Source organism: Schistocerca nitens, chromosome 6 (assembly GCF_023898315.1).
Source record: "Schistocerca nitens isolate TAMUIC-IGC-003100 chromosome 6, iqSchNite1.1, whole genome shotgun sequence".
Taxonomy (NCBI): domain Eukaryota; kingdom Metazoa; phylum Arthropoda; class Insecta; order Orthoptera; family Acrididae; genus Schistocerca; species Schistocerca nitens.
The window spans coordinates 249,058,036-249,077,832 of record NC_064619.1 but is presented as its reverse complement, the minus strand read 5'-3'; the positions used below and the strand labels follow the sequence as shown (position 1 = coordinate 249,077,832).

General features: G+C 41.5%; 1 protein-coding gene across 4 annotated transcripts in view; it reads right to left on the bottom strand.

Annotated features, from left to right (window-relative positions):
* The window catches only part of LOC126262995 (mitotic checkpoint serine/threonine-protein kinase BUB1-like), a 245,335-nt gene that overhangs the window by 50,228 nt on the left and 175,310 nt on the right, over positions 1-19,797 (bottom strand). The window lies entirely within an intron of this gene.

The window sequence follows — 19,797 nt, the reverse complement described above, 5'->3', positions numbered from 1 at the left end:
CAGACCTTTCTCTCAAAATTGACTTTCAAGGAGTTAGATCACTTTAATTCTGAACCATGTATATATCTCCTTTCAATAGCCAGCAAGATGATCTTCATACAACTCAATGCGGACATAAGATGTGATTCTTTGCTTCCTAACTGTTAAATTTGAAGGAAGTCAATTATTATTTGTAATAGTTATTTTGAGAATTTAGTTCATGAGTCAGTATGAAGTGTAAATGTTTGCATAACTTAGTAGACCTCTTAGCGATAAAAAAATCCGGATCAAATAAGTCTGTCATTCGTTGCAGTGAGATTGAATGCCATAACATGCAAATCCACCAAAAATAAATATCTGTTTAAAAAAGCAGCCTGAAATTCGATCGATGCCTTAAGTGGTGACCTAATCTCATTATTCTACACTGAATAAACTTAGGTGTTTTAGTCAAGGGTGATTAATTCCACAAGTAGGATTCTGAAGTAAAAAGAATGAAGTTATACTTACTGTTGAACTCAAAATCAATAAAGTTGCACACTGTGCCCTTATTCTTGCATGCAAAAAGCAGTATCAAGAAAATTAAATATGCATTATTCTCTGACATTACAGTCCCCCCTCCCCCAAATACATAGTATGAGAACAACAAGAAGTAAGATTTCCCATATTTTTAGATAAACATTTATTCCCTATAATATTTATATCACTTTAAATATTGAAGAATGCTTTATTTTTTCACATATCCCCATTTCAGTCAATCCTTTTTTGTAGGCACTGTGGCAGTTTTACGGTGTCTGTGTCATACTGCTCACTGCCATGTCCTTCAGGAAGTGTCGAACCTAACCTTTCACCTCATTGTTGCACCAGAACCACCATATAGACAAATGTTCCTTACATGTAGGTAACAGGTGGTAGTCACTTGGTGCCAAGTCTGGACTGTGTGGTGGGCAGGTGATGACATTCATATGAAAGGTTTTCAGGATATTGATGGTTTGAAAAACACCACATGGGTGGGTGCTGTCATGGAGAATGCTTCTGCATTTACTCATCATCTCTGTTCTCCATTTTTAATTGCCTTCTGAGTTTTTCCAATGTTTCACAATACCTGTCAGCATCTAGAGATGACCCAGCAGACAGCAAGCTGACCAACAGTAACCCATTCTGGTCCCCAAACACAGCTGTCATGGCTTACTGGCAGACTGGATTTGTTAGAATTTTTGCAGCTTGAGCAACAAGGGATGCCGCCATTTGCAGGGCTGTTGTTTTGGTGCAAAGTGGAATGTGAAGTTCCATCATCCATGATAATTGAGCCCAAGAAGTTGTCCATTTTTGTCTACAAAGAGGAGAGGAAATTCACAGGAAGACTCAACTCATTGTTGCTTGTTTCTTCTTCTCAGCATATGCAGTACCCACCTTACACACACCTGCTGATATTTCAACTTTTCCATTAAAGCCCTGTGGATGGTGCCCCAAGGCACCTCTCTCAGGAACCCAACTGCAAAGAGTATCCATTGTGATCCTCCAATCTTTATGCATGATTTCTTCAGTCATTGCAACTGCCCAACTGAATTCGAGTACAACCAGCTATAAACTCTTCACACCACTTGCAAACATTTTTCACATTCATGAGAGACTGTCCATACACTTTCGAAAATTGGTGATGAATTTCAATCAGTTTAATACCTTTTGCATTAAAAAATCAAATGACTGCACGAAATTTTGCACCTGAGCGACGTACGTGCACGTATATTTGTGAGTAGTGGAACCACCGATCACAACAGTGTGGTCAACAGCGACTTAAACAGTTTCTCTGTGTCCCCAGTGCTTTGGAAACCTTTATTTTGGAATAGTCCTTGTACTAATGTTATTGAATAATAAGTATGTATGCACCCAGAATGCACTCAGTCATTCCAAAATACACTACCTGCCTTCATCGCTGAGGTCATTAACGCATACTTGTGAGGTGGCACTCAAGCCGGGGCCGGGGGTAAGCTGGTTTGAATCCTGGTGGTGGGAAAAATTTTCATTGCTAGTATATGACTAGCAAGGGGAGGAGAGGTGGTGGTGTAAGGTTCCTCATCACCACACTTTGCACCAATATCCTGGTTTAAATGCCAAACCTCTCTGCAGTGTCTCATGAAGCAAGGGCATGTGACACTGTTGATGGTCATCCATCCTTTTGATGGAGACATTCAGCTTGGCGGCCCCCTTGGTCATCATCACACATAAATTACACTACATCATGCACACGCGCGTGCCCACACACACACACACACACACACACACACATACGTATTTGTGGTATTACGAAAAATGTAATGGAGCATGCAGGGTGGGGAAAAAAACCATTTCCAATGCACTGATAAGCACAACCCCTGCTCACCATTGAAAACAAACAAGTCCCAAAACATGTTTGCATAAGTTCTCGACCAATCAGAACAAAGCATGGTTTGCACTAACATAGTATAACAGCCATTTCTAAACCTGTCCCCTTCCAAATGTAAATTATTTATTAAAGGAGAATATGTGGGATAAGGCAAATGCAATTAATGATTAGGAGCATGTGTGACTACAATTTTAAAAATCAATAGAAAAACTGTATGGAAGGATGTGAAGCAAATACTACATTTGCATGTCAGTATTGTTGCAGCAATATGTGACAATACTGTCGATCGAAGACATTACTAAAAGCATAACAGGATTTTTTAAAAGAGCAAACATATAGTGTACAACTTTTTCAACTGAGAGACTGAGTCTGTTTAGCAACCTGTTTCAAAAAGGTCCACTCTGACTGCACCTTATCTTGTTGCAGGGTTCCGAGATGGTATTTGATGATTCTGCATTGAAAATATCATATCCAGACTCATCACCTACCTGTTCCAGGAAATGATGTGTCTCGTATATTGTTACTGTATTTGTCATGAAATAGATGTTGTGGGATTGCAGTTCCAGAGTGTCCACAATTTGAAACACGTGGCTCTGACACATTTACAAAGTACAGTTGCCTATTCAGTATTCTACTCCATGGTATTTGAGAAACAGTTTCAGTGACTTGACAAAGTTAAAAGGTTATTAACATTAAAGTACAGTCCTCGTAATGTTCAAATCTCGTATCATGCACATGCATTGTTTCAATAGTCAGTGTCCCTTTCACACACAAAAACTTAGTTCATCCAGGAACGAAAGTACAATGCATAGTTTACACTGTCTTCCTGTAGTTCACATTGATATGGTGCTAATATTAATTGAAATGTTCTCTCTGTGTCCTCATACATGAAAGTCAACACATCAGCCATGCCATCACTTCAACAATCATCATATCATTTCCTCCTCACTTACCCCTATCCCTCAGTTCTGATAGTCAAAACAGAAACTTACAGCAGAGATGCAGTGAAACATTTATATTCAGACAGATGTATTTGTAATACGTGCATGTGATACACTTTACTTGTGATAATTAAACTGACGTCTTCAAAAATTGCAGTATAGCATACTTTCACATAAAACACAAATATTTTGTTTTCAGGAAATGAATATTAAGGATCATATTGCTAACAACTCTTCACAATTTATTGTATTTGTACTATCATGGTTGCATGGTATTTTTCCAGTTAAATGCCAAACAAAAATAAAACTATTTATGTAAAATGGAATGGATGAACAGATTTCCCCTTTGAATATATAATACTTCTTTGGCATGTAACTTGCTTTGAGAGATCGAGACTCTGTACATTACTGGGTTTTTAAGCTATTAATAGTTTGTTTTATTTATCTGGTTTTTGATTGTTTTATTTGTTCCTGTTTCTTCAATAATATTTAACAGTACTGTGGTGTGGCATGAGATGGAGTATCAGCGTACGGTTATTAAATTTTTATAAAAGTTGGGTGTAACTGGAGAGTATTGTAAACATCCATGTATGGTGCGTTCAGATGGGTCAGAGCAAGACTTTGAGTAGTCATCCGATGGTTACATGCGGTGATGTCACTGTGACAATTTGTGGAGACCAATCCAGCACGGTACCCAGATTGAGAGACTGAGCCTCAGTTTGCGCTTTGCAGTGGCATTAATGTTTTACTTTTGTTATGAGTCCTCTGTAAAATATGCTGCACACAAAACCAAAGTTAGTGAGCGAACAGTAGTATTTAGGTTTTATTTTTGTTATGTGTGTGGAGAAGTACCCCCCCCCCCCCCCAAAGAACCATGGACCTTGCCGTTGGTGGGGAGGCTTGCGTGCTTCAGCGATACAGATAGCCATACCGTAGGTGCAACCACAACAAAGGGGTAGCTGTTGAGAGGCCAGACAAATGTGTGGGCAACAGTCTGGATGATGGTTGATCTGGCCTTATAACACTAACCAAAACGGCCTTGCTGTGTTGGTACTGCAAACGGCTGAAAGCAAGGGGAAACTAAAGCCGTAATTTTTCCTGAGGGCATGCAGCTTTACTGTATGGTTAAATGATGATGGCGTCCTTTTGGGTAAAATATTCCGGAGGTAAAATAGTCCCCCATTCGGATCTCCGGGCGGGGACTACTCAAGAGGACGTCGTTATCAGGAGAAAGAAAACTGGCGTTCTACGGATTGGATCGTGGAATGTCAGATCCCTTACTTGAGCAGGTAGGTTAGAAAATTTAAAAAGGGAAATGGATAGGTTAAAGTTCGATATAATAGGAATTAGTGAAGTTCGGTGGCAGGAGGAACAAGACTTTTGGTCAGGTGAATACAGGGTTATAAATACTAAATCAAATAGGGGTAATGCAGAAGTCGGTTTAAATATGAATAAAAAAATAGGAGTGCAGGCAAGCTACTACAAACAGCATAGTGAACGCCTTATTGTGGCCAAGATAGAAACAAAGCCCACACCTGCAACAGTAGTACAAGTTTATACGCCAACTAGCTCTGCAGATGATGAAGAAATTGAAGAAATGTATGATGAAATAAAAGAAATTATTTAGATAGTGAAGGGAGACGAAAATTTAATAGTCATGGGTGACTGGAATTTGAGAGTAGGAAAAGGGAGAGAAGGAAACGTAGTAGGTGAATATGGATTGAGGGTAAGAAATGAAAGAGGAAGCCGCCTAGTAGAATTTTGCACAGAGCACAACTTAATCATAGCTAACACTTGGTTCAAGAATCATAAAAGAAGGTTGTATACATGGAAGAAGCCTGGAGATACTGACAGGTTTCAGATAGATTATATAATGGTAAGACAGAGATTTAGGAACCAGGTTTTAAATTGAAAGACATTTCCAGGGGCAGATGTGGACTCTAACCACAATCTATTGGTTACGAACTGTAGATTAAAACTGAAGAAACTGCAAAAAGGTGGGAATTTAAGGAGATGGAACCTGGATAAACTGACTAAACCAGAGGTTGACAGAGTTTCAGGGAGAGCATAAGGGAACAATTGACAGAAATGGGGGAAAGAAATACAGTAGAAGAAGAATGGATAGCTTTGAGAGATGAAGTAGTGAAGACAGCAGAGGATCAAGTAGGTAAAAAGAAGAGGGCTAGTAGAAATCTTTGGGTAACAGAAGAAATTTTGAATTTAATTGATGAATGGAGAAAATATAAAAATGCAGTAAATGAAGCAGGCAAAAAGGAATACAAATGTCTCGAAAATGAGATCGACAGGAAGTGCAAAATGGCTAAGCAGGGATGGCAAGAGGACAAATGTAAGGATGTAGAGGATTATCTCACTAGGGGTAAGATAGATACTGCCTACAGGAAAATTAAAGAGACCTTTGGAGAAAAGAGAACCACTTGTATGAATATCAAGAGCTCAGATGGAAACCCAGTTCTAAGCAAAGAAGGGAAAGCAGAAAGGTGGAAGGAATATATAGAGGGTCTATACAAGGGTTATGTACTCAAGGACAATATTATGGAAATGGAAGAGGATGTATATGAAGATTAAATGAGAGATACGATACTGCGTGAAGAGTTTGACAGAGCACTGAAAGACCCGAGTCGAAACAAGGCTCCGGGAGTAGACAATATTCCATTGGAACTACTAACAGCCTTGGGAGAGCCAGTCCTGACAAAACTCTACCATCTGGTTAGCAAGATGTATGAGACAGGGGAAATACCCTCAGACTTCAAGAAGAATATAATAATTCCAATCCCAAAGAAAGCAGGTGTTGACAGATGTGAAAATTACCGAACTGTCAGTTTAATAAGTCACAGCTGCAAAATACTAACACGAATTCTTTACAGACGAATGGAAAAACTGGTAGAAGCTGACCTCGGGGAAGATCAGTTTAGACTCCGTAGAAATATTGGAACATGTGAGGCAATACTGACCTACGACTTATCTTAGAAGAAATAGTAAGGAAAGGAAAACCTATGTTTCAAGCCTTTGTAGACTTAGAGAAACCTTCTGAGAATGTTGACTGGAATACTCTCTTTCAAATTCTGAAGGTGGAAGGGGTAAAATACAGGGAGCGAAAGGCTATTTACAATTTGTACAGAAACCAGATGGCAGTTATAAGAGTCGAGGGACATGAAAGGGAAGCAGTGGTTGGGAAGGGAGTGAGACAGGGTTGTAGCCTATCCCCGATGTTATTCAATCTGTATATTGAGCAAGCAGTGAAGGAAACAAAAGAAAAATTCGGAGTAGGTATTAAAATGCACGGAGAAGAAATAAAAACTTTGAGGTTCGCCGATGACATTGTAATTCTATCAGAGACAGCAAAAGACTTAGAAGAGCAGTTGAATGGAATGGATAGTGTCTTGAAAGGACGATATAAGATGAACATCAACAAAAGCAAAATGAGGATAATGGAATATAGTCGAATTAACTCGGGTGATGCTGAGGGAATTAGATTAGGAAGTGAGACACTTTAAGTAGTAAAGGAGTTTTGCTATTTGGGGAGCAAAATAACTGATGATGGTCAAAGTAGAGAGGATATAAAATGTAGACCGGCAATGGCAAGGAAAGCATTTCTGAAGAACATGAATTTGTTAACATTGAGTATAGATTTACGTGTGAGGAAGTTGTTTCTGAAAGTATTTGTATGGAGTGTAGCCATGTATGGAAGTGAAACATGGATGATAACTGGTTTGGACAAGAAGAGAATAGAAGCTTTTGAAATTTGGTGCTACAGAAGAATGCTGAAGATTAGATGGGTAGATCATATACCGTAGTTTATTAGGCTTACAGGATTTAAATGAGATAGCAGCAAACAAGAAAGAATGTATGGCAAAATGTTTATATTCATATTATTCTTATGGTGAAGAGAATAATGCATGTGATTCACAATTCATCTCTTCTCACAGGTAGGAAAGAATTCAGAACGTAGAGTTGGCCATATTGACAAACATCCCAAACAGTCTTGCCAGTCGGATTTTCGTAGTACATTGAAATTCTGCTACATTCAAAGATGAACAATACGGAATTTGTATTTACTTCGTTGGACAACGTATGAAAATGCAGTGGTCGAAACTCGGGGCGGAGAAAAAAGCTCGTCTTCCACCTTTTTTTCTTTAAATTTATTTACTGACACAGAGGATTTGGCGCCAGTATTTATCTTTGTGCCTGCAAAGCATGCCTGTGTAGCGCTACATATATTCAACGGCAGAAGTTAATTGTGGCAGCACCTACCAACATTTTTCAGGACTTCCGCTTACTTTGCACTCGATTCTAAGCCGCAGGTGGTCTTTTGGATTACAAAAACCGGAAAAAAAGTGTGGCTTAGATTCGAGTAAATACGGTAACTAATGAGGAGGTATTGAATAGGACTGGGGAGAAGAGAAGTTTGTGGCACAACTTGACTAGAAGAAGGGATTGGTTGGTTGGACATGTTCTGAGGCATCAAGGGGTCACCAATTCAGTATTGGAGGGCAGCGTGGAGGGTAAAAATTGCAGAGGGAGACCAAGAGATGAATACACTAAACAGGTACAGAAGGATGTAGGTTGCAGTAGGTACTGGGAGATGAAGCAGCTTGCACAGGATAGAGTAACATGGAGAGCTACATCAAACCAGTCTCAGGACTGAAGACCACAACAACAACGTGGAGAAGTTATTAAATATAGCGAATCCATTGGGGGCATTAGGTGATAGTCAAAACTGATGCTTCATATTTGGTAAAATCTAGTTTTGGAGGGGGGGGGGGGGGGGGGGGGCAATGGTATGGTGCAATGATTTGGGTGGGCTGTTACTTTGGGTGAGGATTCTTTGGGTTCTGTATTTCAGGTGGTGGAAAATCTGACTACGTGGATTTCGTGAACCTCCCAGCACAGCAATTAGAGGTATTACAGAATAGACCATACTATTTCTCCTCCAACGGACCACAGAAATGTTGTCAGGAACATGACTGGAAGCAATGTAATGGCACAACAATGAGTCACTAAGTTGCAAAAATAGCTGTGGCTTCTTAGCAAATACATCACAGCCTGGCAGACCTACAATGACGACGGGGCTACACCAAGCACTGCTGCATAATGGACCAGCAAGCAGTCACCACAAGCCCAGTCAGTCACTACCACACACCATCTTCCTGCATCAAGCACACCTTCTAGGACTTGGAGCCTCTCCACTAGTGGGTCACGTCGAGGCTCACTCCATTAGCAGCTCAACTCCTGCCCTCAGGGCAGCTGTTTCCCATTGTATTATGGAGCAAGGAACATGGTGCCTTACGCCGCCAACCATAGAGGCAGCATTTCCCACCAGGTGCTTAGCATTTTCTGCAAGCATTGCGCTCATTGTCTGTGCTGCTGGTGTCACTTGCACACACTCCTAACTGGGTTGCATGCTGCTAGCTGGCTGCAAGAGTCACCATTCGGGGGTGCAAATGTCATGATCCACTGGCTAATTGTCCACTGTCACCGTACTGTATACGCCAACTGTGCCATGCACCCGGAGAGGTGTTGTTGCTATACTGTGGTGTCAGAGTGTAGCTGAATGGCTTGTAATGAAATGACTGACTTGTTAATGTTATTTTACTAAGATGCCATCAACCAGCACCCTACTGCCACAGCCCAGTGGCCTTTCACTCCCAGGTCAACTTCACTTGGCAACAGAAGATGGATCAAAAATGCCTAAATTTGCTGTCAATAGATGAAGATGACTTGATTATTGCACGGTTACAGTTTTGTCGACATACTGTGGGGTTCTCTCTCTCTCTCTCTCTCTCTCTCTCTCTCTCTCTCTACTGTGGGCATCATGGAGAGTCAATGCTTTCTTTTTGCCATATGTGTAAGAGTATTGGTAAGCTCAGTATGAGGCAGGTAGTCACAGACTGTGTTCAGTAAGTATGTAAATAGGAAGGTTAGTTTTGCAATACATGTTGTCATGAATAATGGGCGTGGCTCACTGTCTAGGATTATATAAGATAGTAATTACATGTAGTGATTCAGGAGCGAAAGGTAAGTACTGTCAAGAAATATTCATTATTCCCAAAGTGTAAGTAATAGCTATGAGCAGCCAATCAGGCAGAGTAGTTACAGTTACAGTAAGAAGTGTTATCATAAGTGTTCAGTTAAGGCTCCTTCTCCTAATTTGATTTTGTTTTGCTGTGTTGTTGTATTTATTAAATAGAGTTTTTATGAAAGGTGAGTCTGAGAATGGTAGGAAATGTGTGCTGATCTGGGCCATTTCAAACGGGCAATGGTGTTGAGCAAGGAAAACAGCTTGGTACATAAACTTGTAAAATAGTGAGAAGTTTCAGGATAGTGGTATGCTTAAGTATCTTTGTGTGTGTGTGTGTGTGTGTGTGTGTGTGTGTGTGTGTGTGTGTGTGATTGATAGTCAGTACCACCAAGAGCAGGTTACAAAGGGCTACCATGGAGGAGGAATTCCATATCATAGTAGCCAAAGTAGATAAGATGCAAGTGGAGAGTGCAAATTTGTCCAAGAGACTGGAAGCTATTCAGGCGAGGGAGAAGGAAATAGTGCTTCTCAATTCTCAGGAGTATGTGAAGGAGAGACAGAGAAGGCTCTATCACTGATGGATTGAAAATGGGCCTAAGGATGTGAGAAATAAGACGATTTTGGAAAGGTTGAAAAGAAGGGAAACAGAGAAAGCAGAGAGGAGGGAGAAGGAGAAAGCTGAAACAGAGAGGAACAGGCTTGTGTCTAGTTTAAATGACGATCTTTTAAGTGGGAAAATTAAGATGGTCAATGAACAGGGTACTAGTGTTGTGCAAATCGCTCAGAATTCATGCAATATACAGGGTACTAACATTGTGAATGTTAAAAGGAGTAATGTAAAAGTATCAGCTCCAATATGTGGTATTGTGGAGCCTGAGGTAGCTGTAGTGCCAGACAGAGTAAGGCTGTACTAAAGTAAATAAGTATGTGGATAGCAACATGGGTGATGTAAGTGTAGTAGCACCTAACCCAATGTGTGATAATGGGTGTTGTTTAAGAGGCTGTGAAACCTGGGACAGATGTACAGAGAAGTTCATGTGTCACTGATTCTTGTGGTATGCAGAGCAGAACTGCATACAATGATGCTATTGCAGATACTATGGAGAATGTATGGGAAGCTGTTGATGATGATAACTATGTTAAAAATATTGTGGAAGAAATGGTACAGATGCATATATTTCCTCAGAAGCACGATGAACATGTTGTTGTTGTTGCTGCTGTGGTCTTCAGGCCTGAGACTGGTTTGATGCAGCTCTCCATGCTACTCTATCATGTGCAAGTTTCTTCATCTCCCAGTACCTACTGCAACCTACATCTTTCTGAATCTGCTTAGTGCATTCATGAACATAGGAAAAGGAGATGATAATGATAGGGGTGACAAGGCAGAATCTTTTGAAGAGTGTGTGCCTCAGGTTGAGAATGTTACAGTAGTGGGAGCACTTGGTCACAGCCTTGCAGAACAAGCTGTTGACATGCACTGTGAGCTGTTTACAAAACAGTTGCAGTCTGAGGTGTGTGTGGTCCTAATATAGCTGAAGGGCACGAGGAAAACTGGAGAGAAAACTTTCTGCCTGATTGTCAAGCCAGAACTGACCTTTGGTGATGAATGGTGAAACTTAGAAGGAGAAAACTCCTGTTTACAACAAAGCCGCAGTCTGAGATGTGTGATGGTCCTAATATATCTGAAGTGCACGAGGAAAACTGGAGAGAAAACTTTCTGCCTGATTGTCATGCCAGAACTGACCTTCAGTGGTGAATGGTGAAACTTGGAAGGAGAAAACTCCAGGTAGGGCAAGCTGTCACCAGTAAAGTACTATTGCAAATGTGTGCCTGTCTTAAGGAACAAACCAGTTAAATTGCATACAAATCCACTAAGGATTAATTTGTAAAACATAGTGCCATGAGGCACCAGGAAGCAGCTTTGGGTGAGCTGGGGTACCAGAAAGCTGAGCATTTCGGGAACAATAGTATCTGTTACTGACATTACGATGAGAGAGACAAGTGCAACTATTGGTTGATGTACTGTGAGTGGTAGTACCATATGTGATTCATTTGCAAGGATAGGTTTGGGAATACGTTTTCTAGGAAAGTATAAGGCATATTGTTGTGGCAGGGACAAGGTTCCGAATGATGTACCAAAACAATGGGTTTTAAAACCACTGTCTAGACAAAAGCGATGTCATGCATAAGAGATTAATTGGGCCATACCAGGTACTGTTAAAAGTGATTTGTTAAGGATACTGCAGGGAGAGAAAAAGATCTTTAGAGTATCATTCTCATTTGCAAGTGGAAAGCTTGAAGTATAAACATATCTGTTGTGTGGATGACATTGTAGCATATGTAGTAGTAATAAACATATTTCCTAGTATTTAAGAGATTATAAGCCTACTGAACAGGCCATGAGCACACTGAGAAGTGTGGTGAGATGTTAAGCAATATACATAGATTTGCAAGATGGTTAGGGGGATGTTAGCATATTTTTTAAGTAAGTTGCAGATGTAAAATATCATCTGCAATTGTGCAGAATGCTTTCTCCGAAATTTATTTTGAGCAATTAGTTCAGGAGCCCACTTGAAGTGTAAATGGTTGCAAAAACATAGTTGAGCTCTTAGCAACAAATAATCCTGAGCAAATAGGAAGCATTATGACAGGTACAGGGATTAGTGACCATGAAGTCATTGTAACGAGACTGAATCCCATATCATTCAAACCCAGCAAAGATAATTGCAAAATATATCTATTTAAAAAAGCAGGCAGTAATTCAGTTGATGCCTTCCTAAGACATAGCCTCTAATCCTTCTGAACTATGTAAGTGCATACCTGGTGTGGCTAAAATTCAAAGAAACAGTATTGACCGTAATGGGGAGATTTATAGCAAATAACTTAATAAGAAAAAGAATGGGTCCTCATGGTATACAAAACAGGTTGGAACACCGTTACAGAAGTAATGAAAAAAGCTTGCCAAATTTAAAAGACTGCAAAGTCCCTAACATTGGCTTCTGGTATCCACCACTGTTAAACCTCCGCACCAAGCAGTGGTGCGCTATTACGCACGGCTGATATACACATCGTAGGCTGCACTCATCCATCCGCGGGCAGGCTTCAAACCACAGCCAATGGCCAACCCTAATGCCCAGCAATTGGCCGCCGATAATATACAGCGACCACCACCACCAGCTCCAATAACTATGGAGCCTACTACTGATGTCTACAAGCCAGTTCTCATCATGCTATGTTCTACTCCACAACTAGAAATGCTACTCTATGGTGGACCTGCTGTTCAATGTTAATTTGGCTCCACTCTTGACTTAGAATCTGAATGCTGTACTGGAGCTTGGACTTCAAACGTTCACTATGCTTAGCATGTCAATGGACTTGTGACCACTTCTTCAAAGCTTACTGCAGATGCAAGAAACTCACAAGTGCCGGCTTTTCCTTTCTTTGATCAGGCTTTAGAGGATTGGGAAGCCTACGAATCAAGATTACTGGAGCATTTCCACGCATTCAAGGTAACTGATGCCAGCCTCATTAAATCTTTGTTTTTGTCTTTGTCAAAACCTGAGATTTACTGCCTACTCAGCAAATTGGCTCCATTATCTAAGCCTTCAAAGCTAACCTCTTCAAATATTCATTCGTTGCTGACTAAATATTACCAACAGCATAGATATGTTATTTCCTCTTGGGTAGCATTTTACCAATGCAAGAAACAGCCAAACCAGATTCATAGACAATGGGCTACTGAGTTGTGAGTCTTGACAGTAAGTATTGACAGTAATGAGGAGATTTATAGCAAATAACTTAATAAAAAAAGAATTGGTCCCTCATGGTATACAAAACAGGTTGGAACAACTTAAAAAACTTGCCAAATTTAAAAGACTGCAAAGTCCCCAACATTGGCATGTGGTATCCACCACTGTTAAACCTCCGCACCAAGCAGTGGTGCGATATTACGTGCGGCTGAGATAATGCCATGTCCAGTATGCCAAGTCATTTTGTTACCCATAAAAGTGAGGCGTCCTATGCAGAAGAAATGATCAAGGACATGACCATCCGGGCTACGTTCAACAGGAATTTCCAGCATTAGGCACTTCAACTCAGAGACCAATCATTAGGCAATGGTTTGGACTTAGTACAATGCTTCGAAGTATCCTGAGCAGCAGGCAAGCAACTAGAGCCATGGATCAACTTAGCAGCCGCTAATGTAAACACATCCGAGCCAGCAGCCAATGATTACACTAATGGCAATTTACATGCAGCAACAGTACACGTGGGATGCTGTAACATTAACCAACGATGTCCTCCACGCCGCTTAAGCTTATCAAACCAGTCCTGGGTACCAAAAAGATTGCCATCTTGTTTTAAAAAAACATCAATGTGAAGACCGGCCTGGCAGATGAGCTTATTACCAACACTTTTCTTCCAATGGCCATTTAGCTTCTATATGTCGTAAGTCCCTCCAGGCAAGAAAGTCTCCTGCCCAACAGATGGATGTTAATCTGGTGGCCACTGTAGACCATCAAGAGACCTCCAATAAGCTTTTCGTAGAAGTGCAAATTGCAGAGAAACCAGTTCAATTACCAGTAGACACTGGCACAACTGTGAGCATTCTGAATTACAGTAAATATTTGAAACTTGGAGCTCCTCCCTTGCAAGAAACAAAGAGATGTCTAATGGCGTATAATAAACATACCATTCCAGTGCGTGGTCAAGTCAAACTGCCACGACATATCATAATATCATCTGCCACATTACCTTCTTATTTGTTAACAGTGATTCCGCTGAGAACTTGTTTGGACTGGACTCTTTTCAGAAATTTGGATTTTCAATCGACGATTATGTGAATTTGGTATCTGAAGACGTTCCATACTTGGACCTAGAGACACTTTGCCAGGATTATGAGGACCTGTTCACCCCAGAACTCAGCACCGCAAAGGATTTTTAGGTGTACATCACACTGAAACAAAATGCATGACCTCATTACTTTCAAGCCGGCACTGTTCTGTTAGCTCTCAGAGAGCAAGTAAAGAAAGAATTGGATTGCCTAACTACAATTGGAGTTTTAGAACCTATTCCTTCTAGTCGATGGGCTACCCCATTAGTCATACTCTGACAGGCATCAGGGAATATCTGACTGTGCAGTGATTTTAAAGTAACTGTCAGTGCCCAATCAGAGAGTGAGACATATCCTATTCCTAAGCTGGAAGAATTACTGTCAAAATTAAAAAGTGGAAACTACTTCTCTAAAATAGACCTAGCAGATGTATCCTCCAACTTCCCCTCAATGCAGAATATCAACAGTTTCATACACTTTACATGCTGCATGGACTTTATCATTTGAAACGCTTAATGTTTAGTATAGCAACTGCTCCCGCCATTTTTCAACGGTTTTTGGAAAAATTAGTACTCAAAGTGGATGCATGCATTAACTATTTAGATGACATCATTGTAACATGGAGAACCACGGAGGAACACCTTCGCAATCTGAAATCTTTATTCAGCTTCTTAAGGGAAGCTGTCCTAAAATGCAGAAAAGAAAAATGTTGTTTTTTTCCAGCCGGAGATTGAGTACCTCAGCCACATAATTTCCAGCTCAGGCATTCATCCAGTGGGTGGGTGGGTGGGTGGGTGGGGTGGGAGGGGAGGGGAGGGGAGGGGAGGGGAGGGGAGGGGAAGGGAGGGGAGGGAGGGAGAGCACTGACCATAATCTTCGCATTAAAGAAATTCCAAGTTATTGTTTTCTGCAACACGACTGAGAATGCCAACGCTGATACCCTCTCCCGCCTTCCATGGTGACCTGATTCTCTTCCCAACACCAGTTCAAGGATCGCTGATGAACCCGGTAACGATGAGGTACTCCAACAAGTCCAGAGTCACATACTTCATGGATGGCCTGAACAACAGCCTCCATAGGCTTCTGCAGCATTCCATCAGTTATTTAATGCTCGCTATCAGCTCATGTGGATCGATGGAGTAATTCCACTCATTTCCGATGAGGGATATCCTCAAGTAGTAATTCATTATTCTTTATGCCAGCACATCCTGCAACTATTGCACCACGGTCACTGGGTCCTGAACTAAACTCCTGACTCGCAGATTCACTTACTGGTTGGGCATGAGCAAGGAGATTGAATGACGTGTCTATCCTACCAAAGCCAGCAGGCAGCCACACGACATTCATTTGCTTCTTGGCCACCATGTGCTCACCCTTAGGAGCAGGTACACATTGGTTTTGCAGGGCCAGTGTTTAACGTCATGTTCTTGATTGTGGTTGGTGCTTACTTGAGATTTCCATACGTTGTACGATGCAATCTGTCAACCACAAATCCCATCACAGCCTTAGAAAAAAATTTTGGGATTGGAGGTCTGCTACATGTGCTCGTAACTGATGCTGGTCCACTTTTCGTGCCTAGCATGGCATTCGCCACATTCCAACGCGCCGCCTTCCATCCACAATCTAATGGAGAAGCTGAGAAGATAGCCCACACTTTCAAATCTCACATGAAGAAATACCTCCACGACCACTCCATGGAAGCATCACTAACTTTTTATTTTGAGCAGTTGGAGGTCCACAGCAGAACTTTTCCACAGACAGTAGCCCCGGACCCTCTTGAGCCTGCTCATGCCAACGCCACAGCCAGCACCACCACTGCCTGCTTCGAAGTTCTGCCCTGGGACCTTGGTGTGGGTGAAAGGATTTAGCCAGCAACAAGCCTGGATTCCAGGAACAATTGTCCAGCACGGGGGGTTGGAAGGTCTTCAGGGTCCACCTTCCACACAGGGTGGTTCTGCGACATGCTATCAACTTCGTCTCTGACTAGTTTCCCAACAGCTTTTTCATCCTCCTCCCACACCATCATTACCAGTCCCCTAATTCTCATCCTACCCCTAGCCACCCAGACAGTGTAACACCAGACTTATATATGCCTTTTACCCACAGCCAGCTGACCAATACCACACTCCAACACGAGCGACTTACCCCAGACATCGCCTAGACCAGAGGCTGCCCTTCCCAGACTAGGAGACGTTGCCCAATCAGCAACCATGGGCAATTCCGAATAAAGATGAAGACACCCCTCTGGCTCCTCCTGCTCCGCTGCTGAGGTCCACACCATACAACCTTTACCCCCTGCCAGGGCATTTTCGTCCATATGCTCCTCTGCCCCAAGTCACCAACAACGCTGAGGACTCAGAGGGGGATCACTTGGATGTGGTGTCATTCGCAGCAGATGCTTCCTCAAGGGGGAAGGGGTGCGGTATCTACCACTATCAAATTTCCGCACCGAATTATTTTGTATCAATGTTGTGTCAATAAACTGTAGAATGGTGATATATTTATTGTGTAATTCCTTGTTATAACACGGCAATTTTTTTTACAGAAGCTTGAAATTTAGCGTGGACTTCAATGCGAAATGCTCTTAATAGTTCTACACCAAAACACAATATTGAATTCTATCAGAAAATTCAAAGATACCTGGAAAGTACATCAGCAGGAAGACACAATTATTACTTTCACTGTGCAATAGTGATGGTAATGTTACCGATGACAGTGCAAACTGAAGCAGCGTTACCAAGTACGGCTTTTCAAAATTCATTCACCAAAGAAGGCAAATCAAATATTCCAGAATTTGAATTAAGAATTGCAGCCAATGTGATAAATAGATATCCTCAGTGTAGTAAAGCAGCTTAAATTACTTAATAAAGGCAAGTCCACTGGTTCATACTGTATACCTATTAGATTCCTTTCAGGGTATGCTGATGCAATAGCTCCATACTTAGCAATCCCATACAATTGCTATCTTGATGAAAGATTCATACCTAAAGGTTGGAAAATTGCACAGGTCACATCAATACTCAAGCAAAATAACAGGTGTTATCTGCCGAAGTACAGATTCATATCACTGAGAGCACTTTTCAGCAGGATTTTGGAACACATATTGTGTTTGAGCATTATGAATTACTTCAAATAAATAAATCTATTGACACACAGACAGCACAGATTCAGAAAATATCATTCTTGTGCAACGAAATTAGCTCTACATTCTCATGAAATGATGAGTGCTTTCTACAGAGGATCACAAATTGATTGACCGATTGATTGATATTTCTAGATTGCAGAAAGGCTTTTGACACAATTCCTCACAAGTGGTTTCTAATCTAATTGCGTGCCTATAGAATATTATCTCAGTTGTGTGACTGGATTTGTAATTTTCTGTCCCATAGGTCACAGTTTGTAGTAGCTGACAGAATGTCATCAAATAAAGCAGAAGTGATATCAGATGTTTCCCATGCAAGTATTATAGGCCCTCTGCTATTTCTAATCTATATAAATGATTTAGGAGACAATAAGAGCAGCCACCTTAGATTGTTTGTAGATGATGCTGTCATTTACTATCTAGTAAAGTCATCAGAAGATCAAAACCAATGACAAATTGATTTTGACAAGATATCTGTATGGTGCAGAAACTGGCCATTGACCCTAAATAATGGAAAATGTGAGGTCATGCACATGAGTACTAACAGGAATCCTTTAAATTTCTGTTACTTGGTATATCACATAAATCTAAGCTGTCATTTCAAGTAAATACCTAGGAATAACAATTATGAACAACTTAAATTGCAATGATCACATAGATAATGTATAGTGGGAGATGAACCAAAGGCTACATTTTATTGGTAGAATACATAGAAGATGCAACGAATGCACTAAACAGACTGCCTACACTGTGCTTGTCCATCCTCCGTTAGACTGTTGCCCTGCGGTATGGGATCCATAACAGATACGACTGATGGAGGACATCAAAAAAATTTGAAGAAGAGCAGTTCATTTTGTATTATGGCAAAATATGGTAGAGAGTGTCATGGATATGATATGGCAATCATTAAAACAGAGGCATTTTTTGTTGGTACAAGATCTTTCCAGAAAATTTCAATCTCCAACTTTCTTCTGCAAATGTGAAAGTATTTTGTTGTCACCCACCTACATAGGCAGAAATGATCATTGTAACAAAACAAGAGGAATAAAAGCTCACATGGAAATATTTAAGTGTTCTTCTTTACTACGTACTGTTCAAGGGTAGAATGACAGAGAAATAAGAGTGAAAGTGTAAATTGTGGAGTACTATTGTAGATATAGTTGTACATTTCGTTATACATTATCATGAGAATTAATTGATTGTTAATTTTCATGATGAAGATCTAACCTTTTAGTTGGAAGTGAAGATCTAATAGGGTAAATTACATGGAGTCAGAGGGCTAAGCACTGCAGAGTACAATTGCAGCCTCTGGACCTTGTGGTTCAAGCCAGTACTGAAAAAACGAAAATGTTTTGTGAATACTGTACATTGATGTCCACGCATATTGAGTTTTATTGGTGCAGTATTGCAGGAGGCATAGGCAGCCAGTGAGGACAGGATGGCAGCACACTGTTTACAATAACTCAGGTGCATCCAAGGTTCTCGGGTGTCCAGCTGGATCGGATCGTCGAAGTTCCACAATATTTTGGCAAATAAGCGTTCCGCCATCATCAGGTGGTGCTAATGGAATGATCTGTCTGCGCTGTGTATTTATGTCCGCGGGGTCCCGAGTCGTACCCTGGCGCGGCCGGCCGGCCGATGGAGTGCCGCGTGGTGGGGGTAGCTGCAGCCACGCCCGGTGGTAGTCGCACTTCATCACCGTCCGCCGTGGCGGAAGGATCTCGCGTCCACTCACGCCATTGCTCTTTGATGGTGTTTAATAATGGTTTCCAGGCCTTGCTAAGTTGAAACCCAGTGTCCCTGTTGATGAGGTTATACGTTACGCGAATTTCTATGGCCTACTTGTAGATACTGTCCCAGTAGGCACTTGTGGCTGTCAGCGTTTTTGTCTCTTCGAATTTTGATGTGTGTCCGGTTTCAATGCAGTGTTCTGCTAGGGCCGAATGGCTGGGTTGGCGTAAGCGGGTGTGACGTTCGTGTTCCTTGCATCAGTCTTCGACCGTGCGAACTGTTTGGCCGACGTAGGATTTGCCACAGCCGCACGGGATTTTGTATACGCCCGCTTTCTTAAGGCCTATGTCATCTTTTGCCGTACCTAGTAGGTCACGAATCTTTGCTGGTGGTCAGAAGACTGTGTCAATCTTTTGTCGCCTTAACAGTCTCCCTATTTTTGACGACACGTTGCCAGCAAATGGCAGAAAGGCCAGAACTTGCTTCTCTTCTTCAGGTTGTTCTTCATCTTGGTTCTTGCTGCACTTCTGTTGTCGGAAGGCCCTTTGGATTTGACAGTTGCCATACCCATTCTTGCGGAACACGGTCTCCAGGTGTTTGAGTTCCGTTGGCAAGTTCTGTTCATCAGAGATCGAGTGTGCTCTATGTACCAATGTGTTGAGCATTCCATTAAGCTGCACTGGATGGTGGCAGCTCGAGGCATGTAGGTACAGGTCAGTGCGTGTCGGCTTGCGGTACACGCAGTGACCA